This window comes from Salmo salar, chromosome 15 (assembly GCF_965601325.2).
Source record: "Salmo salar chromosome 15, fSalSal1, whole genome shotgun sequence".
NCBI lineage: Eukaryota > Metazoa > Chordata > Actinopteri > Salmoniformes > Salmonidae > Salmo > Salmo salar.
In genome coordinates this window covers 53,447,802-53,460,319 of record NC_138305.1, presented here as the reverse complement: position 1 = coordinate 53,460,319, position 12,518 = coordinate 53,447,802, and positions in this window count along the sequence as shown.

Sequence of the window (12,518 nt, the reverse complement as noted above, 5' to 3'; positions counted from 1 at the left end):
ATAGTTCAGCGTATTGTGCAAGTAGGCCCATGGCATGTATTTATCTGAGTCAAGTATATACAGTATTCCAGTCAAATATGCAGCAGACCACGAAAAAAAACCCAATCATATTCAAGACTCTCAGGTTTCAGGTATGACACAGATGCAAACAGTGTCAAAGTAACAAAAGTTTATTTATAGTACAGGGGCAGGCAAACGACAGGTCAAGGGCAGGCAGAGGTCAGTAATCCAGAAAGGGTGCAACAGGTCCAGAACGGCAGGCAGTCTCAGGGTCAGGGCAGGCAGGGGTCAATAATCCAGAGAGGTGTGGCACGATATAGAACGGCAGGCAGGCCGAAAGGTAAAAACCGGGAAAGACTGGTAACAGACAAACAGAGAACACAGTTATAAATACACTGGGGATAATGGGGAAGATGGGCGACACCTGGAGGGGGGTGGAGACAAGCACAAAGACAGGTGAAACAGATCAGGGTGTGACACAAGACAAATATGCTGCAGACAGGCAAGCATTCCTCCACAGACCGGCTCCGGTCCATGGACCTGGACCGGGGTTTGAGAAAGGCTGGTATAGGCTATGGATAATTTTACTGAGACCACACTAGGCACACTTGATATTGAGTGCCCAGCAGAGAATCAGGGATGAGGGGCATCATCGGGCACACAATAAATCCATTCTCAAACCCTGAGCAATATGACATTTCATTGATTACAAATTACATGACCCTCGCCTGGAATACATTTCAAAAGTACAAAACCCTCCCACTGACTGAAATAGAAATATGATGAGCCTCACCCATATTCCTCTGGGTAACTATTGTGTACATTTCGACCTCTCCCGAAGAATGTTTAATGACACTCTTCTAGTCTGGATATCAGCTGATTTTGTGTTCTTTGTGAGCAGAGGAAGCAAAGTTATAAGAGGCTTGCAGGAAACCCAAATAAGTGACCTTCATCTGCTACAGAGTTATAAACATCAGCTGTGTACAGAGTTATAAAACAGTAGTAAAGCAATCACAACAGTCAAAGTACTTAATCACATCCAACAGTAGTCATAAACGAATAAACTCCTTGTACCTGGACCTTTAGTAACTTCTCTGGCATCAAACACTATCAACAAAAATAAGAACATGTACCACACAGTTTGGGAACCACTGCCTAAACTAAATATTAACTTCAGCAATCTTACATTTTCCCATTACAGTCATTAATTCCATTTTAATCTCAATTCAAAGGTTATTGTGTGAAATAACTATTACTTTGAAGTTGTACCACAGACTTGACTTAGTAATAGAGATTCTACAGTTTGTGGTGTAGCTGTCCAGTGTCCCAAGACAGTACTGTGTAACACAGTATGGCATGACATTTATGTTCTGAAGCATGTCAAACGGACACTAATGGCAGCTAGAGGGTGAAATAAATGTTGGACATGTTCAAGCACGTTAGAGGAAGGAGACCAACCAACCTGTGAATATCAGGTGATTTGCCCCTAAGACATTTCACAGGATGAACACATTAGAAGTATAGACAAACTCTTATTAAAAACAGTGTTTTTCTTTACTTGTTTTTCCTTAAATAGTAAGGTACAAAGTCTTCAGCGTATGAGCATTGCTATCTGATCAAATGAATATGCTGTAGATTAGAAATCATATCTCTATGATGTGGTATAGGTCTACTGATAAATGGGACCTGACTATGTCGTGATCCTGTGGATTTAGTTGACCACAAGCTCTGGTATTCCCCCCTAGTTTTTCAAACAACCTCTGTGCTGTCATATTGCATTAGCTATGGTACAGTGCCCTGCATGGAAAGTTTCAATGGAAAACACAGCAAGCAGCACTTCATGAGATGTCTTTGTCTAATAAACCACAGACATAGATGATAATGTGTAGTTGTACCCCAGAGTCATCTGGTCACCAAATGTAGAGAAGGAGTAAACAACACTAGCAGCACCCCTCTGGCGGCACCCCATCATTCAGTGCAATTTGAATGAGGATAGACAGTGAAGCAACCACCACAGAAACTTCAACTCAACAACCCCCTGATGGTCTTTGGATGCTGCTAATATTCTCAACGCGGAAGCATTAAAAAAAACATTCCTGTGGGAAATTATGGGTTACACTACACACATCAAAAGGAAAATAAAAGGAATTGGGCCACCCCATGCCACCACCATAAACACTGAAGGGAAACAAGCTGCTTAAATAGCTGGGGAAGGGAGCAGAATTGTGATTAGGGAAGATGGATCACCAGGTGGGTGGTGAGTTGAAAGCGGAGGGGTCAGAAACAACAAAGCGATTAATTACAATTTTAAAAGCTTCTTTGAAAATGAATATAAATCAGGATTAAACAACAGTGGGACAGATCCTTCAGCCTTCTTAGACTCAACAACCCTGAAGCAATTATCAGCAGATAAAAAATAATAACTAAAAAAACAGATCACCCAAAAATGAATATTAGATACTGTTAAAACATTCACGTGGAGAAAAGCAACAGGAATGGATGTTTCCCATAGAATTCTATTTAACATTTTGAGACAAAATAGCACCCCTTTTACACAAATGACAACACACATCACTCAATTTACAGTACATGGGGTACAGGTACAGAGTCAATGTGCGGGAGCACCGGTTAGTCGAGGTAATTGAGGTAATATGTACATGTAGGTAGAGTTAAAGTGACTATGCATAGATAATAAACAGAGAATAGCAGCAGCGTAAAAGAGGGGGGGGGCAATGCAAATAGTCTGGGTAGCCATTTGATTAGCTATTCCTGAGTCTTATGGCTTGGGGGTAGAAGCTGTTGAGAAGTCTTTTGGACCTAGACTTGGCACTCCGATACCGCTTGCCGTGCGGTAGCGGAGTAAACAGTCTATGACTAGGGTGGCTGGAGTCTTTGACAGTTTTTAGGGTCTACCTCTGACACTACCTGGTATAGAGGTCCTGGATGGCAGGAAGCTTGGCCCCAGTGATGTACTGGGCCGTACGCACTACCCTCTGTAGTGCCTTGCGGTTGGACGCTTAACAGTTGCCATACCAGGCAGTGATGCAACCAGTCAGGACCCATGCCAAATCTTTTCAGTCTCCTGAATAGGTTTTGCCGTGCCCTCTTCACGACTGTCTTGGTGTGCTTGGACCATGATAGTTTGTTGGTGATGTGGACACCAAGGAACTTGAAGCTCTCAAACTGCTCCACTACAACCCTGTCGATGAGAATGGGGGCGTACTCGGCCCTCCTTTTCCTGTAGTCCACAATCATCTGCTTTGTCTATATCGCATTGAGGGAGATGTTGTTGTCCTGGCTCCACATGGCCAGGTCTCTGACCTCCTCCCTATAGGCTGTCTCATCGTTGTCGGTGATCAGGCCTACCCCTGTTGTGTCATCAGCAAACTTAATGATGGTGTTGGGGTCGTGCCTGGCCGTGCAGTCATGAGTGAACTGAGAGTACATGAGGGGACTGAGCACTCACCCCTGAGGGGCCCCGTGTTGAGGATCAGCATGGCGGATGTGTCGTTACCTACCCTTACCACCTGGGGGCAGCCCGTCAGGAAGTCCAGGATCCAGTTGCAGATGGAGGTGTTTAGTCCCAGGGTCCTTAGCTTATTGATGAGCTTTGAGGACACTTGAACGCTGAGCTGTAGTCAATGAATAGCATTCTCACATAGGTGTTCCTTTTGTCCAGGTGGGAAAGGGCATTGTGGAGTGCAATAGAGACTGCATCATCTGTGAATCTGTTGGAGCGGTATGCAAATGAGGGGGGTCTAGGTTTTCTGGGATAATGGTGCTGATGTGGGCCATGACAGGCATTTCAAAGCACTTTATGGCTGCAGATGTGAGTGCTACGGGTTGGTAGTCATTAAGGCAGGTTACCTTAGTGTTCTTGGGCACAGGGACTACAGTGGTCTACTTGAAACATGTTGGTATTACAGACTCACACAGAGAGAGAGTTTGAAAATGTCAGTGAAAACACTTGCCAGTTGGTCAGCGCATGCTCAGAGTACACATCCTGGTAATTCGTCTGGCCGGGCGGCCGTGTGAATGTTGACCTGTTTAAAGGTCTTACTCACATCGGCTATGGAGAGCATGATCACACAGTCGTCCAGAACAGATGATGCTCTCGTGCATGTTTTAATGTTACTTGCCTCGAAGCGAGCATAGAAGTAATTTAGCTTGTCTGGTAGGCTCGTGCCACTGGGCAGCTCATGGCTATGCTTCTCTTTTTAGTCTGTTATAGTTTGCAAGCCCTGCCACATCCGATGAGCGTCGGAGCCGGTGTAGTACGATTCGATCTTAGTCCTGTATTGACTGTTTGCTGTTTGATGGTTCGTTGTAGGGCATAGCAGGATTTCTTGTATGCTTCCAGGTTAGAGTCTCGCTCCTTGAAAGCGGCAGCTCTACCATTTAGCTCAGTGCGGATGTTGCCTGTAATCCATGGCTTCTGGTTGGGGTATGTATTTGTATTTGTATTTATTATGGATCCCCATTATCTGTTGCTTTAGCAGCAGCTACTCTTCCTGGGGTCCAGCAAAATTAAGGCAGCTTATACCATTTTAAAAACATTACAATACATTCACAGATTTCCCAACACACTGTGTGCCCTCAGGCCCCTACCCCACCACTACCACATATCTACAGTACTAAATCCATGTGTATGTATAGTGTGTATGCTATTGTGTGTGTGTGTGTGTGTGTGTGTGTGTGTGTGTGTGTGTGTGTGTGTGTGTGTGTGTGTGTGTGTGTGTGTGTGTGTGTGTGTGTGTGTGTGTGTGTGTGTGTGTTTAAATCTAATTTTACCGCTTGCGTCAGTTACTTGATGTGGAATAGAGTTCCATGTAGTCATGGCTCTATGTCGTAATGTGTGCCTCCCATAGTCTGTTCCGGACTTGGGGACTGTGAAGAGACCTCTTGTAGCATGTCTTGTGGGGTATGCATGGGTGTCCGGCTGTGTGCCAGTAGTCTAGACAGACAGCTCGGTGCATTCAACATTTCAATACCTCTCATAAATAAAAGTAGTGATGAAGTCAATCTCTCCTCTAATTTCAGCAAGGAGAGATTGACATGCATATTATTAATATTTGCTCTCTGTGTTCATCCAAGGGCCAGCCGTGCTGCCCTGTTCTGAGCCAATTGCAATTTTCCTAAGTCCTTTTTTGTGGCACCTGACCACACGACTGAACAGTAGTCAAGGTGCGACAAAACTAGGGCCTGTAGGACCTGCCTTGTTGATAGTGTTAAAAAGGCAGAGCATCGCTTTATTATAGACAGACTTCTCCCCTTCTTAGCTACTACTGCATCAATATGTTTTGACCATGACAGTTTACAATCTAGGGTTACTCCAAGTTTAGTCATCTCAACTTGCTCAATTTCCACGTGATTTATTACAAGATTTAGTTGAGGTTTAGGGTTTAGTGAGGGTTTTATTCCAAATACAATGCTTTTAGTTGTATAAATATTTAGGGCTAATTTATTCCTTGTCACAAACTCTGAAACTAACTGCAGCTCTTTGTTGAGTGTTGCAGTCATTTCAGTCGCTGTAGTAGCTGACGTTTATAGTGTTTAGTCATCCGCATACATAGACACTCTGGCTTTACTCAGTGGCATGTCGTTAGTAAAAATTGAAAAAAGCAAGGGGCCTAAACAGCTTCCCTGAGGAATTCTTGATTCTAACTGGATTATATTTGAGAGGCTTCCGTTAAAGAACACCCTCTGTGTTCAGTTAGACTAGTAACTCTTTATCCACATTGTAGCACGGAGTGTAAAGCCATAACGCATACGTTTTTCCAACAGCAGACTATGATCGATAATGTCAAAAGCTGCATTGAAATCTAACAAGACACTCCCCACAATCATTTTATCATCAATTTCTCTCAGCCAATCATGTACTTACAGTCACTGTGGGGATGACGTCATCGATGCACTTATTGATGAAGCCGGTGACTGATGTGGTGTACTCCTCAATGCCATCGGAGGAATCCCGGAACATATTGCAGTCTGTGCTAACAAAACAGTCCTGTAGCTTAGCATCTGCTTCATCTGACCACTTTCTTATTGACCGAGTCACTGGTGCTTCCTGCACTAGTTTTTGCTTGTAAGCAGGAATCAGGAGGATAGAATTATGGTCAGATTTGCCAAATGGAGGGTGAGGGAGAGCTTTGTATGTGTCTCTGTGTGAGGAGTAAAGGTGGTCTAGAGCTTTTTCCCCCTCTGTTTGCACATTTAACATGCTGGTAGAAATGAGGTAAAACGGATTTAAGTTTCCCTGCATTAATGTCCCCGGCCACTAGGAGCGCCGCCTCTGGATGAGCGTTTTCCTGTTTGCTTATGGCCGTATAAAGCTCATTGAGTGCGGTCTTAGTGCCAGCATCGGTTTGTGGTAGTAAATAGACAGCTACGAAGAATATAGATGAAAACTCTCTTGATAAATAGTGTGGTCTACAGCTTATCATGAGATCCTCTACCTTGGGCGAGCAAAACCTCGAGACTTTATTAGATATCGTGCACCAGATGTTGTTTACAAATATACATAGACCGTCACCCCTTGTCTTACCAGATGCTACTGTTCTATCCTGCTGATACAGTGTATAACCCGCAAGCTGTATGCTATTTATGTCGTTGTTCAGCCACGACTCTGTGAAACATAAGATATTACAGTTTTTAATGTCCCGTTGGTAGGATATACAGTTGAAGTCGGAAGTTTACATATACCTTAGCCAAATACATTTAAACTCAGTTTTTCACAATTCCTGACATTTAATCCTAGTAAAAATTCACTGTCTTAGGTTAGTTAGGATCAACAGTTTATTTTAAGAATGTGGAATGTCAGAATAATAGTAGAGAGAATGATTTATTTCAGCTTTTATTTATTTCATCACATTCCCAGTGGGTCAGAAGTTTACATACACTCTTATTAGTATTTGGTAGCATTCCCTTTCAATTGTTTAACTTGGGTCAAACGTTTCAGGTAGCCTTCCACAAGCTTCCCACAATAAGTTGGGTGAATTTTGGCCCATTCCTCCTGACAGAGCTGGTGTAACAGAATCAGGTTTGTAGGCCTCTTTGCTCACACACTTTTTCAGTTCAGCCCACAAATTCTCTATGGGATTGGGGTCAGGGCTTTGTGATGGCCACTCCATTACCTTGACTTTGTTGTCCTTAAGCCATTTTGCCACAACTTTGGAAGTATGCTTGGGGTCATTGTCCATTTGGAAGACCCATTTGCGACCAAGATTTAACTTCCTAACTGATGTCTTGAGATGTTGCTTCAATATATCCACATAATTTTCCTTGCTAATGATTCCATCTATTTTGTGAAGTGCACCAGTCCCTCCTGCAGCAAAGCACCCCCACAACATGATGCTGCCACCCCCATGCTTCACGGTTGGGATGGTGTTCTTCGGCTTGCAAGCATCCCCCTTTTTCCTCCAAACATAACGGTGGTCATTATGGCCAAACAGTTCTATATTTGTTTCATCAGACCAGAGGACCTTTCTCCAAAAAGTACGATCTTTGTCCCCATGTTCAGTTGCAAACCGTAGTCTGGCTTTTTTATGGCGATTTTGGTGCAGTGGCTTCTTCCTTGCTGAGTGGCCTTTCAGGTTATGTCGATATAGGACTCGTTTTACTGTGGATATAGATACTTTTGTACTTGTTTCCTCCAGCAGCTTCACAAGGTCCTCACAAGCACTGAGTTTGAAGGTAGGCCTTGAAATACATCCACAGTTACACCTCCAATTGACTCAAATAATGTCAATTAACCTATCAGAAGCTTCTAAAGCCATGACATTTTTTGGAATTTTCCAAGCTGTTTAAAGGCACAGTCAACGTAGTGTATGTAAACTTCTGACCCACTGGAATTGTGATACAGTGAGTTATAAGTGAAATAATCTGTCTGTAAACAATTGTTGGAAAAATGACTTGTGTCATGCACAAAGTAGATGTCCTAACCGATTTGCCAAAACTATAGTTTGTTAAAACCTCTCTAGGGTATGTGGGACGGTAGCGTCCCACCTCCCCAACAGCCAGTGAAATAGCAGAGCGCCAAATTCAAAACAACAAAAATCTCATAATTCAAATTTCTCACACATACAAGTATTATACACCATTTTAAAGATAATCTTCTCCTTAATCCACAAACAGTGTCCGATTTCAAAAAGGCTTTACGGCGAAAGCATAGCATTAGATTAAGTTAGGACAGCACCTAGACAAGAAAAATCACACAGCCATTTTCCAAGCAAGGAGAGGCGTCACAAAAAACAGAAATACAGCTAAAATGAATCACTAACCTTTGATGATCTTCATCAGATGGCACTCATAGGACTTCATGTTACACAATACATGTATGTTTTGCTCGATAAAGTTCATATTTATATCCAAAAACCCCATTTTACATTGGCGTGTAATGTTCAGAAATGTTTTGCCTCCAAAACCACCGGTGAATGAGCACATCAATTTACAGAAATACTCATCATAAACTTTGATAAAAGATACAAAAGTTATGCACAGAATTATAGACAAACTTCTCCTTAATGCAACCGCTGTGTCAGATTTCAAAAAAGCTTTTCGGCGAAAGCAAACTTTGCAATAATCTGAGTACAGCGCTCAGACATCAAAACAAGCCATACAGATACCCGCCATTTTGGAGTCAACAGAAGTCACAAATAGCATTATAAATATTCACTTACATTTGATGATCTTCATCGGAATGCACTCCCAGGAATCCCAGTTCCACAATAAATGTTTGTTTTGTTTCGATTAAGTCCATATTTATGTCCAAATACCTCCTTTAAGTAATACCTCCTCGAGTAATCCAAATGCACTGTGCTCGCGCAGTAAATTCAGACGAAAACTCAAAAAAGTTATATTACAGTTCGTAGAAACATGTCAAATTATGTATAGAATCAATCTTTAGGATGTTTTTATCATAAATCTTCCATAATATTCCAACCGGACGATTCCTTTGTCTTCAGAAATGAAAAGGAACACACCTAACTCTCACGGGAGCGTGCGTGATTGAGCTCATGTTATTTTCTCAGTCATCTGATTCCAAGCGCTCTTATTCTCACCCCATTCACAGTAGAAGCATGAAACAACGTTCTAAAGACTGTTGACATCTAGTGGAAGCCTTAGGAAGTGCAAAATGACCCCACAGACACTGTATATTAGATAGGCAATCACTTGAAAAACTACAAACCTCAGATTTCCACACTTCCTGGTTGGATTCTTTTCTCAGGTTTTTGCCTGCCATATGAGTTCTGTTATACTCACAGACATCATTCAAACAGTTTTAGAAACTTCAGAGTGTTTTCTATCCAAATCTACTAATAATATGCATATCTTAGCTTCTGGGCCGGAGTAGCAGGCAGTTTACTACGGGCACGCTTTTCATCCGGACGTCAAAATACTGCCCCCTACCCAAGAGAGGTTTAACAAGAAATTTGTGGAGTGGTTGAAAAACGAGTTTTAATGACTCCAACCTAAGTGTATGCAAACTTCCGACTTCAACTGTGTATATCTTGTGTAAATTAATCCGGTGTATATACGTATAGATTGCATTGGGATTACTGTTACAGTGCTATTTGGTATTCGTTCCAACATTCCTTGATACATTTTTTGTTGTTGTTGTATTATTTGTGTACTTGTTTGACATTTTACTGCATTGTTGGGAGCTAGTAACATAAGGATTTTGTTGCACCCGCTATAACATCTGCTAAACTGTGTATGATTTGTCTATGGACAAAGAAAGATAGCAATCCACACTTTGGTTTTGATAAGCTAACCTCTAACTATTAGCAACATTAGCATTGTGCCAACAATTCCTGAAATCGGTAAACTATCACTTATAGTTATGTCGGCTCAGGAATTATGTTCTTACTAGTGGTTGTCTGTTCCTTGTTATTATCATAAGACGTGCAACATTCTGTGAGCTGTCCAATTAAACTGATATGAACATGGATAGTCCCTGTCAATATCACTGCAAAGAAATCTTAGATCCCTTTGAAAATAAAGTTCTGAGTTACGTGTTTCGAAATCCTATGTCCTTGTTTATAAAAGTGATACATTTTTAGGGGCTGTACACGTACTGTTTGTTAGTGTAAGTGGGCTCCGTGTCCAAATCTGTTTATCAGTGCAACCAGACTGGTTGTGAGATGACTGTGCATCCTTTCCTGGAAGTGTACTGTTGAGATGCAGTTTGATATCATGTTACACTTGGAGCCATAATTGACTTGTTTTCTTCATTCTGTAGTTCAATAAAGGACCATTTGGAGAGATTCAGTACATATGGAGCATTAGAGCTAAACCTACAGTAAATATGATAAACCTCTCCCTAACTTCAATGGTCCAGTGAAATTCACAAACAAACATTTTTCATAATTTTGTTTTAAGCCTTCCCCAAACCATTGACCTAAACTTAACCTCTAAATGTCTAAGTCATTCGGGGAGCGGTGTTCTACTAAGCTAACATATACATTTTGTTTAAAGATCGCCATACCATGAATTTGATTTGGAATTTTAGGACCCCTTTAGGTATCAAAAGCAATTATTTATAGCTCATAGAAAGGCATTGAATAACGAATTTGTAAATAGCAAAATCTCACAAGGAATAAGTGTCTGTCCTATATCTAGGATATATAAGAAAGCTCAGGAAATATATATATATATATTTGTACACATATTTAACCCCTTATTTTTGTTGGGACAAAACTACCTTCGTACTTCCATTAATTTGTATGGGTTACCTTCAGGGTTACCTCCAGAGGACACTTGTGGTAGAGCAACTAACTAACTAATACCATCGTGTTCATGAGAGTCTCATCTTTCCATCAAGTGGTCATGTTAGTTTCTAGGCCAAACTGTTCGGCCGCTAGAGTGGTTTTCGTGAGAAGATATTCAGGATGTCTCACAGTGGGACAAACACCGCTGTAGCTTGCCCACCTTCCACCGCAGATGCAGAAGGCCTTATGGCGGCTACACGGTTTACGTGTGTATATTTACCCGCCTGAAACCCTGGGCTACACAGTTGTTACAGTACACATTTGATAGACTTTATGTTCCTGTTCAATACTAATGGAAATGCTGATTTTATACAAAGGTTCTTCTGGCCTTGATGACACCAAGAGGTTGGCGCCAAACTAAAGAACAGGGCTACCGCACACAAAGCTATCGTAGACAACCCTGATGCTACGCTCGAAGACAGGAATAAGTACAAAAAGGCCTGCTATAACCTCCGCAGTGTAATCAAATGAGCAAAAGAACAATATAGGAATAATATTTCACAGGCTCTGACGCCCGCTGCATGTGGCAGGGGCTACAGTCCATTACGGATTACAAGGGAAGACCCAACCGTGATCTGCCCAATGACGCCTCTACCAGACGAACACAACGCATTTTATACACGCTTTGACAACAACAACATCGAGCCGGGTGTGAGGGCCGTCACCCACCCAGAGGTTTGGGTGATCTCGCTCTCACAACATGGTATTCCAGGGCACGTTCTCAGAGCATGCGCAGAACAGCTGGCAGGCATATTCACAGTCATTTTCAACCTCTCATGGTGGTTGATGGTTGATGGAGTTGCAAGGCATAGAGCAAGGGTGTGCCTGGATGGTGCGTTGGGTGTCATTTGCAGGTAGAAATGTGTTCAACATCCACTGAAGTAGCTAGCAAGTTTACTAGATATCTACATTAGTTGCCTTGGTAACCAAATAAATAGACTTGCTAGTTAGCTAACCAAACCATCAGTCCTAGCTTGCTATAATGAACATTTAATACAACACTGCAATAATGTTTTCAATTGTACTTTTGCTTTCAAAAGCAGCTCAAACATAGAACATGTAAGAATGAACTATAGCCATTGAATTCTACCTTTCTTATATACCATGCGTTATAGGGAAATAATGCACACTCTAGAATTCCCTTCAATCCAATCAGAAACGAGTATTCAACAATGACATGGTCTAAATTAGATAATGAAGTGGGTGGTTCGAGCCCTGAATGTGGATTTGGCTGACAGCCGTGGTATATCAGACCTTATTCACCTAATCTTCAATGGAAATATGGGCGGGGTCTGTTTAGTTTTTTTTGTGGGGCACTTCCGCCATTAGTTCGCAGCTAGCTAGCTAACTAACTCGCTATCGCTTCTCACAACTTCCCAAACATGGATTCACGCAAAACGGGCATTTTATGTTTGGTAAGGGGATGCTACAATAACTGGCAGAAACCGAAGCTGTTCATAGAGCAGGAGGGTTTTAACCACCAAACTTTTTTCAGATTGGAGTGCAGTTGTGAGGAGCCTTTTGATTTGTACCCACCTCCTAAGGATAAGGAGTCTCTTCGGCTTTGGCTCAAAGCATTGAACTTGAAGAAACCACCAAACCGTGTGTGTGTTCCTGTCACTTCGTGGACAAGAGGCCGACTGAAGAGCATCCTTTCACTGAGAAGTGGTTGGGCTATTTTGCTCCAGTACAGACCAGATGGCGACGTCTCATCAGGACATCAACAAATACAGGTACTGTAGCTGTTAG